Source organism: Hylobates moloch, unplaced genomic scaffold (assembly GCF_009828535.3).
Source record: "Hylobates moloch isolate HMO894 unplaced genomic scaffold, HMol_V3 SCAFFOLD_13, whole genome shotgun sequence".
NCBI classification, from domain to species: Eukaryota; Metazoa; Chordata; class Mammalia; order Primates; family Hylobatidae; genus Hylobates; species Hylobates moloch.
Window position 1 is genome coordinate 103,730,093 of NW_026652288.1, and position 18,891 is coordinate 103,748,983.

Below are 18,891 nucleotides of genomic sequence, written 5' to 3' on the forward strand. Positions count from 1 at the left end.
GCCGACCGAGCCTGCATCTGGTTGACCAAGACCACAAGCCTTCCTCGGGTGTGCTGACCTTAACTCCAGGCTGTCCACCTGGCAGGCTTTGCAGATCCCCAGAGGGGCTTCAGTCATCTTCTAGCCAGAGAGTGTGGAGAAAGGGCCAGTCAGCAGCTCAGTCTGTCCAAGGCAAGAGTCAGCGTTGAAGAAGGAACAGAAAGTAGTGGAGGGCTGCCAGCCCCAACCTGGGGAAACAGAGAGAGAGAGCAGTGGGGTGCTGGGAAACGCTGCTCACTGGGAGTCAGGACACCTGGGCCCCATCTCGGTAAGCCTCCCCACCTCCTCTTTGGAACCACTTTCGACTCTACCCAAGGGAGAAGGAATCTAACTGTTCCCGTGTGTGGTTGAACTGCCATCACCACCACGGCCGGACACGGATGAAGATGGGCCTACAGCTGTGTGTGGCCAGTGGTGGGATTTTTTTCATCTCTCTGGCCCCACGGCTTGTCACAGTGCGTGGGCCATAGCTGTGCTCAGAAGCTATCTTTTCACAAAACGGTGGGTTAAAGGAATACTGGGACTCGCCAGGGCTCCCACGGCCGACAGATAGCAGAGCCAGAATCCAGGTATTGGCCAGTCTCCCTCTTCTCACGACCTCAAGCCAACTCAAGTCCAAACGGGTCAGTGGCAAGTTAGCCCATCCCTGGGTATGCCCTGGGCTGCGTACACAGAACCCGCTCAGTGAGTCCACCTTCGCTTCTCGTTACTGTGAGCCTGAATGTGTCACTTTGGCATGTGCATGGGGAGACCACCAGGGTTTAAGGAGATAGGGTGGGCCAAGTGTGGAAACCCAGCAGTTCATTCTAGGAGGGCACTTGACCTGTGTTTAGCATTTGCTTTTCTTTGCCCTCTTTTACAGTAGGGCGGATCCTTCATAAATAGAGACATACTGGCCAGGTGCGGTGGCTCACCCCTGTAATCCCAGCACTTTGGGAGGCCAACGTGGGCGAATCACAAGGTCAGGAGTTCAAGACCAGCCTAGCCAACATGGTGAAACCCTGTCTCTACTAAAAATACTCGGGAGGCTGAGGCAGGGGAATTTCTTGAACCCAGGAGGTGGAGGTTGCAGTGAGCCAATATCGTGCCACTGCACTCCAGCCTGCCCTATAGAGTGAGACTCTGTTTCAAAACAAGCAAACAAACAAAAACAAAATAGAGGCATCCCAAAAAGCAGATGCCAAGCTAACTGCCCTGAAGTTAAATCACTCTCCTGTTTACTCAGAGGAATGCTGTAAACCCTGTCTTTGCAGTTGAGGGAAGTCATAAGCTTTATCTCGTAAGGCTTCACAGCTGCTGCAGCTCAACCCTCAGCACCTCACCCCACTTTTGAGGGGCCAGTGGCTTGAATGACAATAGAAAGTTAATTCGTTAAATATATATGCCCTTTAGTAATTATTATTTTTCCGAATGCCTTTACTGAGGCATTTTGAAAACCACACCTAGACGGTGAGAGGGGGGCGGTGCAGGGGAGCAGGGTCACCTTAAACGATGACAGAAAAAGATTTTAAAGATCTCTCCAGGTCCCTCCACGCAGTCCCACACGCAGCCCTAGGACGCTGGCTGCCACTCGCTGGGTGCCGGGCTCCATGATCAGGGCTCTGCTTCCTGTCAGACCCTCTCAGTGACTCCATGAACTGTTCTGTTGCTAGAAACACCTTACAGATGAGGAAACTGAGGCTCAGAGCTGTTCAGTGTCATTGCAAGCATCACATGGTCATTAAGCATAGAGCCAATATTTAAACTCGCTGTTTGACTCCAGAGCCTGTGCCATTCACCACCGCTCTGGAGTTGGGTCCAGAGCACGGGATGTTTTTCGCACACCTGCGGTCATTTAGAAGCTATGAATGGTGTGTGTGTGTATTTTAGAAAATGTATGTTTTTAAGAAAATGTAAAAACTAAGTTTATTTAATCTGTATTTTGAAAAATATCAAAAATGAGAAACTTTTTTTTTAAGAAACAAAAAAGGCCGGGCACGGTGGCTCACACCTGTAATCCCAGCACATTGGGAGGTCGAGGCAGATGGATCACCTGAGGTCAGGAGTTCGAGACCAGCCAGGTCAATATGGTGAAACCCTGTCTCTACTAAAACTACAAAAATTAGCCAGGTGTGGTGGCAGGTGCTTGTAGTCCCAGCTACTAGGAGGCTAAGGCAGGAGAATCGCTTGAACCCGGGAGGCGGAGGTTGCAGTGAGCCAAGATCGTGCCATTGCACTCCAGCTTGGGCGACAGAGCAGGGCTCCGTCTCAAAAAATAAATAAATGAATAACAACAAATTCTAACTTATCCTATGCTTTAGTCTACCCTTAAACTCTGTTAATATTTTAGCTTAAAAAGGCCCATAACACAGGGGAAACTCAGCAAACTAACGAAAAGCCTAGAAAATGATTAATGACTGACTAGTCAAGGGCTGCAGGCTCCCAGGAGTTTCTCAGAAACCCAGGCAGGCTGTTTTCTAGCTCTCATGAGTGAGCCTCTCCCACTTGCCAGGCCTTGTGCTGAGTGCTTTAGCAAGATACTGCATCGAACCTTTACAGTAACTCATTTCTGATGAGAAACTGAAGTCCAGAGAGGGCAGTTGACTTGCCAAAGCTAAGAAATGAAAGAATTCAGATTTGCACCCGGCCTATTTGATTCAAGAGCCTGCATGCTTTCCGCCAGACACAATTCACTGCCAGCGTCCACAGTCCCCGGATAATTCGGCTGAGGGCAAGAGCCAGTGAGTGTCATGACCCCTGGGAGAGAACGAGACCAGAGGGCAGCTTTGGAAAATGATCCTCTTGCCCCATGAAGAGAAATGCCCACGAGTGACTCAGGACCAGCCTTCAGGTCAGCCCTGAGCCTGTGAGCAGCAGTGAACAAGGCCAAATGGGCAGAGGAGATGAGGGAATGACCAGCAAAGGCAAGGACAAGAAGGAAGGGAGAGCTGTTGCGTCAGACAGAGGTGGTTCGAATCCCAGTGCCTCCAGGTGGTAGCTGGAACAGGCTCAGTCAAATTATTTAACACTAAGCCTCGGTTTCCTCATCTATATATTTTTTTTCTTTTTGAGATGGATTCTCGCTCTTGTCACCCAGGCTGGAGTGCAATGGCACAGTCTCGGCTCACTGCAACCTCTGCCTCCAGGGTTCAAGCAATTCTCCTGCCTCAGCCTCCAGGGTAGCTGGGATTACAGACACCCACCACCACACCCGGCTAGTTTTTGTATTTTTAGTAGAGATGATGGGGTTTCACCACGTTGGGCAGGCTGGTCTTGAACTCCTGACCTCAGGTCATCCACCCGCCTCGGCCTTCCAAAGTGCTGGGATTACAGGCATGAGCCACCATGCCTGGCCTCCTCATCTATAATTTTATAGATGAATTTACCTGTGAGGGCTCTGCAAGGATTAAGAGATGAGAAGCAGAAAGCCCTTAGCAATGTAGTTTCTATACATTATACCAGTTCTTGTTAATTTTTAGGAAAATGACCAGAGGAAAGGAAAGAGAAAGAACATAGAAGTGTCAGCATGGGGAGGACTGCCTCCGTGCCTGCCGTCCGAAAGCCTCTGGACTTCCCTAGCCCCCGGCTCTGCAGGGCTGTGAAAAGATGTCCGCGCATTTGTTAAGTCTTAACCCTAACTGAGTGAATCCATGCCAGCTGCTGGCTTAGTTCATGTGGGGATCGGGGAGGGCACCCAGTGACGAGACAAGATCTTCACCCTCCTGGACCTTCCACCAATCTGGTGAGGGTCATAAGATGTGCACACGCGCCACCACCACCACCTGGGCAGGGCCACCCCATCGGGCTTGACCCGGAGAAGGAGCAGGCTGGGGATATTGGAAGCCATGTGGACGGTGCTTCATGCTACCCTTGTGAGAAGGAGCCAGGGGGTGGTAAAAGTCCTCGAGTGTTAGTCCCCACATTCCATTTAGCTCAGTCGTGCGCGGTGAATGTGTGAATGTCGAGTGTGTCTGACCTTCTGTAAATGTAGAGCATTTCAAGAAAAATCGCGAAGAAAAGGCCACCAGGAAGCCCCTCAGCTTCTTCACATCCTGACGTCTACCTTCCACTCCTCCCTGAAGCGGTCAGTGTCACCCAGTGTCTGCTGAGCCATCTCTGGCTCCCAGAGAGGGGCGGCAGGTGAGGGGTGCCTTCCATTCCCAGTGCCAGAAGAGGACAGTCATGCTCCCCAGGTCCCCTTCAGCCTCTTGTGGGGATGTGCCCAAGGCCTACCCATACAGGACGCGACCAGACCCAGGGTTTCTGAGGATAGGGTGGGCCCTGGCTGAACATCTCGTGTCCTGGCACTAAGGGTCGTGCCTTGACAAGGACTCCATCGCTTCACTGTTTAAAACAAACAGCTCTTTTGGAGCACGGATACTCCCAAATGTTTTAGGAGGAAAACAAATTTCATCTTCTTTCCTGATGTGGTGTTTTCTATGGGGCTAAGGGTGTGGGGTGCAGGTTTCTGGCTCTGAGGCAGGTCATGTCCTTGCGGGAACAGGGCTGTGCTTAGGCGGAAGCTGACTTTATAAATGGCTCATGGTCATGGCCCTGGAAGAGGCTGGCGCCTGCCCGATGTCTGGTCTGGAGAATCCATCAGGCTGTGCCATGATGCCTGCAGCTGAGAACGAGACATCTTACCCTGAGTTCCCTCCACGCTGTCTGCTGGGGTGGCAGGCAGGAACAGCACAGCCTGCAATGGAAGCCTGCCCGTCCGGGGGTGGAGGTATGGGAAGACAAGGTCGTGCACTGGCCTCCCACCTGCGGGGCAGCTTTTGCACAAGGGCTTCAAAGGTTGCAAGTCACAGTTATTTTCCAAGCCTCCTACCTTCTTCTTTTTTTTTTTTAGTGGTTAAAATTTATTTTATTTATTTTATTTTATTATTATTATACTTTAAGTTTTAGGGTACATGTGCACAATGTGCAGGTTTGTTACATATGTATCCATGTGCCATGTTGGTTTGCTGCACCCATTAACTCGTCATCTAGCATTAGGTGTATCTCCTAATGCTGTCCCTCCCCGCTCCCCCCACCCCACAACAGTCCCTGGAGTGTGATGCTCCCCTTCCTGTGTCCATGTGTTCTCATTGTTCAATTCCCACCTATGAGTGAGAACATGCGGTGTTTGGTTTTTTGTCCTTGCGTTAGTTTGCTGAGAATGATGGTTTCCAGTTTCATCCATGTCCCTACAAAGGACATGAACTCATCATTTTTTATGGCTGCATAGTATTCCATGGTGTATATGTGCCACATTTTCTTAATCCAGTCTATCGTTGTTGGACATTTGGGTTGGTTCCAAGTCTTCGCTATTGTGAATAGTGCCGCAGTAAACATACTACCTTCTTTGAAGAGGTGCGCCAGATCCTGTTAGCATCTTCCCAGCAGATGGGCCCTTTCTCCTGACTCACAGTGTGATCCAGAACTTCCTAAGTCTCCTACCTCCTCAGGCTCCAGGTGGCAAAAAGGGAAAGAGGCCACCCTAGTTCTAGCCTTGTGGTCCCCATAGCAGAAATGGAAGAAGGCCTCAGCATTCAGAGTCCCGAGCTTTTAGACGAGGCCTCAGAGCTCAGTGCCCAGGCCCGACCTCTGCTTCCAAAGACGTAAAAAAGTCAGGATGGAGAGACCTTACAGGTGATCTGGCCTATTGCCTCTCACACCCCAGCCGAGCTTCCATAATGACATCCATCCTCTATGCAACACTTCCTAAGTGGCCAAGTACTTTACTGGCTGATTTTTTCATGGAATAGTTCACTTAAGCCTCTGGAGTAACATTATAAGCTAGCAGTTATCCATCTTGATTTCCGATGAGAACACTGGAACTCAGAGACCTTACTGCATTTGCCTTGTTCAATGTCACACTGCCCCTACAAAGCATTGTCAAGGATCAGATTCCATAGCCATTTGATTCCAAATTTCATGTTCTTTTTTTGTGCTGCCTCTCTATGCACCCTCCTTAAATACTGCTCTAGAATACTTCCAGTGATGGGGAACTCACTACATCCCGAAGTCACCCATTCTGTCACTGTGCTCTTTACAAAAAACTAAAGTCTTTCTAAAGGTCCCACCACCTGGTCCTAATTCTAACTCCCATGAAGCCACGGAAACCTTATCTGTGTCCTCTGGCCTCCTAGCAGCCTTCCATTTGTGATAAAGGCTCTCGTTCCCCACACCTCTTCTGGAGGCTGCCCCACCTCCCTGCGTCCCCAGCTCCACAGAGGACAGAAATCCACATCCGCTCACTATTCTCATCTGTCGCCTCTAGACATCATTGTCTGTGCCCTCCAGAGTGGGTCCTGTGACAGATCCTATGGCAGGAGACTTGGGAATCTCACAGGCAACTTGCTTCATGTTCTACAATGCTATGTTTCTTTGCATTATTATACTTACTTTTTAACTATAAATGTAATCCATGAACCTGGTTAAAAATATTCCAAGAGCACATGTGGATCTGAGGAAAAAGTAAACATCTCCTCTCATTCTCTTCCAAACCCAGTACCACTCCCCAGAAGAAATCTCTGTTGAAAGTTTCTGTTTTTATTTCTTGTGGTAATTCCTATTATAATTAAAAAAAAAAAAAAAAAAAAAAAAACGCTTTGATTTTCTTGGCTTATCTTTTATTTTTATTTTATTTTTTGAGACAGACTTTTGCTCTTGTCACCCAGGCTGGAGTGCAACCGCACGATTTCGCCTCACTGCAGCCTCCGCTTCCCGGGTTCAAGTGATTCTCCTGTCTCAGCCTCCCGAGTAGCTGGGATTACAGGCATGCACCACCATGCCTGGCTCATTTTTGTATTTTTAGTAGAGACAGGGTTTCACCATGTTGGTCAGGCTGATCTCGAACTCCTGACCTCAGGCAATCTCCCGCCTCAGCCTCCCAGAGTGCTGGGATTACAGGCGTGAGCCACCACGCCTGGCCTTGGCTTATCTTTAGATAGTAACTTTTGACTCTCCTTTATGGAGGATTAGGAATTCAGCACCCTCACAACACCTCTTGCCTCTCCATGTCACCACCCATTTTTATTATTTATATTGCTCTTTTTAATTCTTTTAGTGATTACTCCTATTACTTTCAATAATCTACCTAAAAATCTGCCTTGATTTATTCACTTTACACAGCATTCACTAACTCCCCACTGTGAAAGGTGAGGGTATCAGTGAAGCCCTCTTCTTTCTACCTCTCTCGCACTAACTCCTGATGGTCTAATCATGTGTCATAATTTCAACGTTTATAACATTTGCATGCTTCTTCTGTGGCTATTTAAGTGTTAAAGTTTGAAAACCAATGAACAGCATTGTGAACATATGAACCTTTTTTACTGAAAAGCCAAATAATGTGATCAGACCTAGGGAGAAAAAGACAATGTAATTCACTGTCACGATCCCTTTGACATTCTAAGGAGGCTCTTCTATGGAGTGAAGAGTCTAGTGGAGTGTGATGGTTCATTTTATGTGTCCACTTGACTGAGCTAAGGGTTACCCAGATAGCTGGTAAAATGTTATTTCTGAGTGTGTCTGTGAGGGTGCTTCCAGAGAAGAGATTGGCATTTGAATTGGTAGACTAAGTAAAGATGACCCCGAGCAGTGTGGGTGGGCATCATTTAATCCACTGAGGGCGCAAATAGAACAAAAAGGCAGAGGAAGGGTAATTGACTTCCTCTTCTTCAGCTGGGACGTCCATCTTCTCCTGCCCTCAGATATTACAGCGCCTGGATCTCAGGCCTTGGGAATCCAGGATTTGCACCAGCAGCACCACCAGGCATTTGACCTCATGGCCTCAGACTAGGAGTCTATACCATCGGATCACCTGGTTCTCAGGCCTTAAGACTACAACTGAGTCACACCACTAGCTTTCCTGGTACTCCAGATTGGAGATGGTACTTCATGAGACTCTTCAGCTTCTATCATCACACAAGCCAATTTTCATAATAAATCTCCTTTTATGTCTTTCTATCTATCTATTCTATTGGTTGTGTTTCTCAGGAGAACCTTGACTAATACATGGAAATTCTTATTTTTCTTTCCACTTTTTTCACTGCTTCTGGGTCAATTCCAGCTGCACAGTTTTTGTTTTTGTTTTTCTGAGATGGAGTCTTGCTCTGTCGTCCAGGCTGGAGTGCAATGGCATGATCTCTGCTCACTGCAACCTCCGCCTTCCAGGTTCAAGCGATTCTCCTGCCTCAGCCTCCTGAGTAGCTGGGATTACAGGCACCTGCCACCATGCCCAACTAATTTTCGTATTTTTAGTAGAGATGGGGTTTCACCATGTTGGTCAGGCTGGTCTTGAACTCCTGACCTCAGGTGATCCACCCACCTTGGTCTCCCAAAGTGCTGGGATTACAGGCGTGAGCCACTAGGCCTGGCTTGTTTTTTTTTGTTTTTTTGTTTTTTGTTGTTGATGTTGTCTCTCGTGTCATCCTCCTTTAAAATTCTTGTTTAGTTTTGCTAGAGTACTTTCTCAAAGTCTGTTTTCATTTAAGAGGCATGACTGGTAACTGTGGTAGGCTCCCAAAACATCCCAATACCTGGAGCCTGTAATAGTTTATGTGGCACAAAGGGGTCTTTGCAGATGTGACTAAGTTAACGATTTTGAGATGGGGCGGTGATCTTGCATTAATCAACTGGGCTCTAAATACAATCACAAATATCTTTGTAAGAAAGAGGTAGATGGTGGTTTCTCACACAGACACAGACGAGAAGGTGATTTGAAAATGGATCAGGGAGAGATTTGAAGATGCTGGCCTTAAAGATCAGAGTGGCGCAGCCACAAGCCAAAGAATGCTTGCTCCCAGGAGAGTTGGAATGCTGGCTCTAGGAGAGAAGGGAGGGTTCTCTCCTAGAACCTCCAGAGGGAGCCTGGCACTGCCTATGCCTGGATTTTGGCCCAAGGATACTAACTTCAGACTTCTGTCCTCCAGGATGATGAGAGAATACATTTCTGGTGTTTTAAGCCACCAGGTTTGTGGTAATTTGTTACAGCAGGCACGGAAAACGGATAGAGGGATAGAGTAACAGTGTCATTTCCTACACACCTGAAGATGACTTTCTGAGCACTGCCCCCTTATTTCTAATTTGACAGGGTATGAAATTCTATCTCCTGTACTAAAGATCATTTTTCTTTAGAATTTTCAGGACATTACACTACAGACATCTAGCATCCAGGTTAGCAGAGGAAAAGAAATCTCACGTCAGACTGAATCTTGTTATTTTTCAAGATACTATTTTTCCCTGCTCTGTAAACTTACATGCTTTTCATCTTTATCGTTAGAGTTCCCTTGTTCCATCAGTGTGTCTTTAGTTCATAAATCCTTGACACCTGTGGACTGTTTCAGTCTGAAGACTTCTGCCTTCTTCAGTTCAGGAAATGTTTCTTCTATTTGTTTTATGTCCATCTTCTATGAAAACTTGTATTAAACAGATATTGAGCCTCTTCTGATCTATTTTTTATTTCTCCTGACTTTTCTCTGATATTTTCTCTCTTTGTACTTTTGCACCATATTTTGGAAATTTCCTTTCCAAATGACCAATTTGGTTCTCAGTCTTGTCTGTTACGTTATTTAGCTTATCCCATTGAATTTTTGATTTCACCAGTCCTGCTTTGAATTTCTAGATCTTTGTTTCTTGTTCTTAGACAACTTTTCGTATAGCAGACTACTTTTTTTTTTTTTTTTTTTTTAGATGGAGTCTTTCTCTGTCTCCAGGCTGGAGTGCAGTGGTGAAGTCTCGACTCACTGCAACCTCCGCCTCCCAGATTCAAGCGATTTTCCTGCCTCAGCCTCCCGAGTAGTGGGACTACAGGCACGCACCACCACGCCCAGCTAATTTTTGTATTTTTTGAGAGATGGGGTTTCAGCATGTTGGCCAGGATGGTCTCGAACTCCTGACCTTGTGATCCGCCCGCCCCAGCCTTCCAAAGTGCTGGGATTACAGGCGTGAGCCACTGCGTCCGGCCAAGACTACTCTTGCGTTACGAGTACAACAGCCTCTTGGTCTCTCTGAGGACACTATTTACAAGTTTTTCTAATGTTCTTACTAGCTTCTCGAATTATGTCTGATTCTTTCAGGGCTAGCTGGCTTGTATTTATGATTTTAGTGTCCCTCAAATGTCAAGAGCAAGTAGGCAGAAGGGTGTGAGTTCAGAAAACACACTTGAATTTCAAAACAGTGGCACATGTACAGTTTGGAAACTATACGTATCCATGAAGAGATAAACATACCCCACAGTTTGAGGAAACTCCAAAGGTGGTTCTGTTGCAAGTCATACCCTACCCCTTACCAACACTCCATCTCCATCCGCACACTTTGAGAATCAGTGGCCCAAATCGGTGATCTGAAAGAACATTGAAATCCACTAGAGAAATTTTAAAAAGTATCTGGGTCTAGGGCCTAGGCACCCCCAGGTGAAGCCAGTGCATGCTCAAGATTGTGAATCCCTGGAAGAGCATCTCTGTGAGGCCTTGTCTTTGTAACTGTGGTCCACGGACCAGCAGTGTCAGCATGGCCGTGGAAAGTGTTAGACGTCCAGAATTTCAGCCACCTCCCCTGACCAATGTTCCAAATCAGACTCTGCATTTAAAAGAGATCTCAGCAATTGGTAGGCACATTAAAGATGGCAAGCACTGCTTTATGGGAGATTATAAAGCAGTGTGGTGTGTTTTGAGTGGGACCTCCAGAGCCTGGTAGAGCTGCACTTGAATCCCGACTCTTGCTTAACTAGTTCATGAGCACTGGCTACGGAGCACTCAGCACAGTGCCTGCCGCTGCCAGAGGCTGGACAACATTCTTCTCTCGCTCGACTACTTCTTCCAAGATTCTTTGTCAGGTCTAAGAGAGTGGCTCTTCAGCAGAAATATTGCTTCAATGGCTTCATTCCTCTCCTGTCTGTAAAGCAGCTGACTGATCACACTCTTTGATCTTTCCCCTCCTGGTCCCATCATGTCACTCTCTCTAGCACTCCTCTTAAATGATGGCTTCTGGTCTCACTTGCAAAACTTAATATCGAAATGCTTTTGATATTCAAGCTTCTTTGAAGTCCACCCAATCTGTATTCCAGAGTTAAAAAGACGTTCCGCATCATAGCTCTTCCGCATAGGAATCTGGAGTGTCTGTCGGAAAGACAGCTGTGCTCTCTGCTCTGCTGGTTCCATTTTCCCTGCGAGCTCCCTGGAGAAGCGTGGAAATCAATTCTGCATCAGATGACACCTTCCTGCGGCTGCAATTCATGTTAAGGACACCTTTGATTCAGTCCCAATTCGCTCTTACGGAGCTCACAGCGAACTTCCTCTTTCTAATGTGTCCACACTCCCCCAAGCCACGCTTGAAGCTTGGGTTCAAGGCAGAGATGTCTGTTTCTGTTTTACAAATGAGGAAGCAACTACAGAGAGGCTGGGACACTTTCCAAAGAAGAAACACACAGGATTTTGATGAGCCTAAGTTTCTTAACCAGATCAGTGTTCCAAGAAAACGAGAGGAAATCCTGTCTCCAGCAGCTGGTAGCATCAGGTCTGGAGATAGTTAACCAGCCAGCGTCCCCTTCCTGATGATCCAGGCACTTCAGGAATCACCATCTGCAGTTGGTGAAAGCAAATCGCCAGGTGACCATTTCCAGGAAGAACTCTTGCCCTCTCTTTCTCTTCCTCTCTCTCTGCTCTCCTCCTCGTGCTAACTCAGGGGGCACTCCCTTTCCCAAGTCACGGACACAGAGTTGACTTCACACTTGGGTACTAATCACTTGTGATGATCGCACAAGGATGCTGTAAAGGGTCACGCAATGTGTGCTCATCCCCAATCTGCTCTCTCTCTGTCTCTGTCTACCTCTGCCTGTCTATGTCTGTCTGTCTGTCCGTCTCTATCTCTCTTCCTCTCTCTCTCTTACATACACACACACACTCACAGGAAAACCACCTAGAGCTTCTCTCAACCACTTTTGGGTAGGACTAGAGGGCTGCCCCGTTGGTGGAAGAAAAATGGGGAGAAGCCATTGCATCACTATGTTAGAACAGTGTTCCTAAGTCTTTAACGTGCACGCGAATCTCGGTGGTGGGGAGGGTCTTGTTCAATGTCAGATTCTGCTTCAGCAGGCCCATGGCCGGGTCTGAAATTCTGCATTTCTAATAAGCTTCTGGTGGTGCTGAACTGCTGGTCTATGGGCCACATGTTGAGTAGAAAGAGATGAGAATGAGCTTCTCCCCATCCTGTGGGGATCTGCAGGGGCTACAAGAGGCGACAGAAGTAGCCCAGGAGAGAGAGCCTGCAGGATGCCACCTGATGAGGATGGATGCCCGGAAGGCCCATGTCTCCTCGTGATTCTGCCACTATGCCTGCTCCATCAGTTCAAAAGATGGATACTGACAAGATACTATTAATTTAATGTATTCAGCAGAATGTGTCAGTAAGTCAAAGAAAAAGCTCCATGCACATCTCAGTAAGGACTGTTAAGACATTTGGTAAAATTTCCATCGATTTCTGAAATAAAGGGAAAATATAACCCCTTTATATGATAATATCTCTTCTAAACCAACTTCAAATGTAACACCTAATGGCCATTACTAGAAACAATCTTTTTAAAGTCAAGGACAGGCAAGAATGTCTGTTAATTAACACTCTTCTAAACCGTGGGACCAAAGCATATAAACCAGAACTAAAAAGTGTAGCTATAGGAAAGAAAGAGGAGACACAGGTATAATTTGCAGATGGTATAATCATCATCCCATAAAGCCCAAGACTCATCGGAAAATTCTTGGAATTAATGAAAGAGCTTGATGAAGTAATAGAATATGTAAGAAGCATAAAAAGCAATAACTTCATGCACACATATCTAGTGATCAGTTCAGGAACATGTGGAAGAAAGTTTCCTTTCACACATGACAATGAAAATAAGACCAAAATGTAGAAATTAGTATTAATTGTTCATTTTAATTTTAATTAGTTAACAATCAATAAAACATAAAAATTTACAAAGAGCTATAAAAGACTTGGGTATGGTGAGGACACCCGTGCTTCCAAATTTTGCTGCGGTTGTCTCTTCTGCCGTACTATTTGTCCCTGTACATTTATGCCTTGAAAAAATCCTATATGTTGTCTTGAATGTTATCAGATAGCAATCAACTAAGGGGCCTGGATGAAATAAACCACCGGTATTGACTGTATATGTTACAGCGCAAATCCACTACCAAGAGAAATGAGGAGGGAGAAGAAAAAAGCAGGGGATGGGAGGAAAAGAGAGTGTGGTTTAGGCCACAGGGGGATTTTGTGGGCGGAGGGGAACGTGGGATATTTTTTCTCTTAAATGACATCTTCTAAGAAGGTGCATCTCCTCTGCAAGAATGTATCTCCTTTGCAAAGCAAGCTGACACTAAGTAACAAGAGTCTTGAAAGTATTCAAACTCTTTAACCCAGTAATCTCACCATTTGAATCTATCCCAAGGAATAATTTTAAAACCTCAAATAAACCTCATAACAAAGATGTTCACCAAAACATATTTATGATAACAAAAAAAATTAAGATAATGTAAATGCCCAACAGTGGGGAATGTTTAAGGAGCCTATAGTACATCCATTTGGTGAGATATGTTGCACAGTCATCGCAAACAATGCTTACCAAGTATGATATAAAAACACAGGAAATACTCACATTCAACAAAAAAGCTGCATAAAATTCAATACGTACCATTCTCAAAAACATTAAAAAGCTTTGCCTAGAAAAGGAATGAAAGGACACGTCCCAAAATGTTAACACTGAGTAGTTTTATTTTTCTCTCTTTCTACTTTTCTAAAATCAGCAAGTATTTCCTCTTAAAGTATACAATCCAATGGTTTCAGTATATTCAGTCTGTGCAACCACTGCCACCATCAATTTCAGAACATTTTCATCATCTCAGAAAGAAACCCTATACATTTTAGCTATCACGCTCAGCCGCCACCCCCCTCAGCCCTGAGCAACCACTAAGCTCTGGGTCTCTTTATAGATTTTCTTACTGTGGATATTCCGTATAAATGGAATCATACAATACGTGGCCTTTGGTGACTGGCTTCTTTCACTTCCTTCGAGGTTCATCCATGTTGAGGCATGTATTAATACGTCATCCCTTTTGATGGCCAAATAATATTCCATTGTATGGATGTACCATATTTTGTTTATCCATTCATCAGTATATAGGCATTTGGGTTATTTCTACCTTTTGGCTATTATGAGTAATGTGGCTCTAATCATTCATGAACAAGTTTTTGTTCAAAATGACAAATATTTTCATTTCTCTTCGTCATATCCCTAGGGAATAGAATTGCTAGGTCACATGGTTACTCTCTGTTTACTCTTTTGAAGAATGGTCAGACTGTTTTCCAAAGTGTGTCCCCAATTTTACATTCCCCCCAATAGTTTATGAGGGTTCTCTACCTCCTCACCAACTCTTATTGTTATCTGTCATTTTTATTACAGCCTTCCTATTGGGCATGAAGTGGTATCCCATTGTGGTTTTGGTTTCTATGTCCTTGATGGTTAATGACACTGAGTATCTTCCATGTTCTCAATGGCAATTTGTATATTTTCTCTGGAAAAAGAATAAACACTTAGATCCTTTGCCTGTTTTTTAATTGGGCTATTTGTCCTTTTATTTTATTATAGAGTTGCAAATATTTCTTGCTTTGATGTTGTTATTTTTTATCGGGCTTTTTTTTTTTAGACATTCTTTTGATCTTTTGACAAATCAGAGAGCCCAGGTCAACTTCTCACACACTCTCCAGGTATTTTTTAAGAAACGAAAAACAAGCCAAAATGTTGTTCTCTGGGCAGCAACTAATTGTGGCAGACATTTGTCTGTTTTGTGCTTGTTGTTGTTTTGATGGCACAGCATCTGGAACCCTTCTTGTGTTTGTGAATTTACTACCTTATGAGTATTTATAGGAAGCAGAGCCCTTCCTCCACGATGGATGCCAAGAAGGCCAGATTTGTGCTTTTTCCAGTCTCCCCTGCAGCTAGGACACAAGAGCGTGGCTTAGACTCAGCCAGTCAGATTCCTACCTGCCCCAGATGTGTGCTAGGATCTGCTGAGGGGAGGCAGGAGGGTCACCAGGAAAAACATTGCAGGGATGGTAGGACCTGTGACAGTAACATTGTACAGAGGGGTGGCAGCAGGGGCAGCAGTGTGAGTGCCCAGCATCACAGGTGCTGGTGGTAGTGGAGTGGCAGCCATGCCAGCTGAGGCTCTGTTTCCCAGCAGATGTGACAGCAGCATCCTCTCTGCTTGGTTCTGAGCTGTGATTTGGCATAAACCTGAGTGCTGCTAGCCTTTCTGCTCCAGTCCATTTTCTAAGCTCAGTCCTGCATCTTTCCCAGTGACATGGTAAAACATCCAAGACTGGGAAGTTTATTTTTGTTTTAAATTAGCATAATTGCTTTCTACCATTGCTATTAAGAAGCTTGACTAGGCAAAGATGATGTTCCTTTTCCTGAGAAATGCCACATGCAATGGGACACTCAGAATCGAAAGAGATAGCAACCACTTTGGACCGTATTTAGTATGAGATAGTATGAGAAGCCCAAACAGATGCTGGGCTCGACTGATCCCCAACAAATATTCTAGTTGTCAAAGCAACCCCTGTAGGCACGAAAGCACTCCAACCTAGACACAACCTGGGTAAGAATGATTTACTGTTGTACAGAGAAATAGTTTAAACACAGAGAAGCAAAAGAATGTCTTGTCTATGGTGGTACAGAGTCCTGATGTATGAATCCAAAATATGGCCCTTATAGCATCAGGAAGTAACCAGTTTCGTGGCCCAGCTGGACCAAATGCTGGTATTAACTGGGTGTGTTATAGGCAGAACACATGATTCTCAGGTGGTAGCCAGCCTCCACGATGGCCCCTAATGATTCTAATGTCCTGGCATTCAAGCCCTGTGTGGTCTCTCTTCTCGTGTTGAATCAGAGCTGCTCTGGATGACAAACAGAAATGACAGAAGCTACAGTGCATGGCATCCAAGGCTAGGTCATAAAAGGTACTGCAGCTTCCTCCTTGGCCTTTGGATGGCTCACCCAGTATGGGGAAAGCCGGCCACTGTACTGGGAAGACACTCAAGCAGCCCTGCAGGCTGGAGAGGAACTAAGGCTCCCACCAACAGCCAGTCCCCACTCCCCAGCCGTGACAGTGAGCCATGCTGGAAATGGGTCCTCCAGCATCAGAAAAGCCTGTAGAGGACTGCAGCCCTGCCTGACATCTGATCACAACCTATGGAGAGACCCCAAGCAGGAACTGCCAGCTCAAGCTGCCCCTGCCTTCTGGATCCAGAAAAACCATGAGAGATATTAAAGGATTATTGTTATTTTAAGCCTCTAAAGGTCGGGTGGTTTGTTATGCAGAAATGGATACATAATACACCAACTAATCTTCCATCCAGTTGCTCTCTATTTTGGGAAAACCCAACAAATTCCACTGCATGGGCAATAAGAACACTCCAAAACTACTCATTCAGCAACTTGCATATTTAAGAATGCTGTTTTTCAAGTGTGGTGCATTGCTCTGCAGAACTGGCATTTTTAAAAATAAAATCAGATTCGTTTCCCGTAGATATGTTGCTGGTCATGTTCTGGAGAGTTTTTTCTCTTTCTAGAAGGGTTGGAGGTATAGACAGTGCTTCCTGGTCAGTGCTGGAGCAAAGGAATGCTGTGAAAAGAGATGGGTACTGGGAGGAATGCCAAATATAGAAGCCACTGCTTCAGGGGTCAGGATTGCAGACCCGGCCGGGGCTCAAGTGGTCCCAGACAACCAGACAGCAGCATGGGTCTCTCTCTTAAGGGCCCTGAATCTGCTCCCATTCCTAAGACACCGCAATTTAATAAAATCCTCTTTAAGCCCATCACAGTGTACTTTAAGCCTGTGCTGTGCAAAGCTCTGAGATGCTTTACAGTGAAAATTATTCACCATTCCCAGCCTGAAGAAGCCTCTTTACCCAGAAAAAAAATACTTTAAAAATGTATAGACTCTGCCAACACTACGCTTAGAAAAAAAAAAATGTCAACTGTGATTAAGCATGTCTTATGTCATACTCAAGTAGCTGTGCAGATTGGCAGGCAGAACTGTAATTAACAATTAAGTCAATCAACAAATATGTATTCATCTTTAGAAATGGGCCAGTTTAGCAATGCTCTAAAATTCCCAAAACATCCTCCTTTACTCAACAACCACACCCCAGCTACCTCACTCCCATACACACCTAACACTTTGTGACTATTTGCGAAATAAATAAACATAGCACGAATTTTTTTGAATACAGGATTGAGAGTCTTTCATTCTAACAAGGACTGGATGGGCTGCAACCTTTGGACATGCTCCATAATGTTGGATTTTGCCCCAGACTCCTGCTCCAGGACCCTCTCCCACATCCCACCCCACCCACAGGTGCTCCCAGGGTTGCCCTTAGAAAATCAGAAGGTGGCCCAGCTTCATGCCTTTCCCCCAGGACCAGCCTCCGCAAATGGGCACAGCTGCCTCATGCATTCAGTGGCACTCTGACCTTTTCAAGGTACCCCCACCTGTCTTGCCCAGAGTCAGGTCCTTAACACATTTACAAATAGTCTTCACCAGGATTCTCAGGGAGTCAGCCCTTTTCTTCCTGAGAAAGAAGAGACTCTTGGGCTTCTGAACCCTCCAGAGCTGCTGATGCATCAAGGACAAGCACCACCAAAGTGTCTCCTGTTGTGCATTTCTCCAAGATCCTTTGGAAATTAAACAGCAAGTTCACTTCAGCCACACCAACACCACTCACGGTCACTGGAGAGAAGCCAGGCAGAGCCTCAGAAAGGACCATTTGGGCCCAGTTACACCTTGACTCATTGGACACAATGCTGACCTCTCATCCCTGAGGTCACCCCAGCTCTCCCTGTCTCCATCCAGAAGGGAGAGTCTAGGTCAGTCCAGCAAATGCCAGTTTACGGAAAGCTGAGAGACCAATTCACCAAGAGACAATTTGTAGAGCTCAACTTGCCGAGCAAACACATTGCCAAACTTATCTAACTTACTTATTAGAATGTTCAGCAGGGCTATTCAGCATCACTAGTGGGAACCATTAAATTTTGGTAACTGATGATGACATACACAGAAAAGTATATTTCAGCAGCAGCAACCAATTTTTTTTTTTTTTTTTTTTTTGAGATAGAGTCTCATTCTGTCTCCCAGGCTGGAGTGCAGTGGTGCAGTCTCAGCTCACTACGACCTCCTCCTCCCAGGTTCAAGCAATTCTTGTGCCTCAGCTTCACAAGTAGCTGGAATTTACAGGCATACACCACCACACCCAGCTAATTTTTGTGTTTTTAGTAGAGACGGAGTTTCACCATGTTGGCCAGGCTGGTCTGGAACTCCTGACTTCAGGTGACCCACCTGCCTCGGCCTCCCAAAGTACTGGGATTATAGGCGTGAGCCACCACGCCCAGCCGGCTTTTCTAATGAAATTTTTTAGTTGTCACTGATATTTTGGATGAGATTGTTTAGGCTAATGCTGACTTCCTGCAAACACTTTGAGGTTTAAATTTGGCTTATTATCCATTGGAGTAAGTGAGCCCCTGGACCTGGCCTCTCCAGAACCATTCAGTTTCCAGTTACACCCACCCACAAAACATGCCCTCATTTCTGTGCGATCTGCCTCCCTGGTGCCTGTGCCCCTGGGCTCTATCCAGGTGGGCCTTGGCAACAGCTGGTATCAGCCAACACAGCTGGGTCTGTTAGGGTCTGGTGGTCTCCATGGATTGCTGAGAAAACTCCCAAGGGGACCACAGCTGGGACCCATTGCCAACTTTGGGGGGACTGTGGCTGAAAGGCACGGCAGCTTGCCAGGCCCCTCCCTTGTTACCTCTCATGGTGGAGGCTGAAAAGTGGAAAA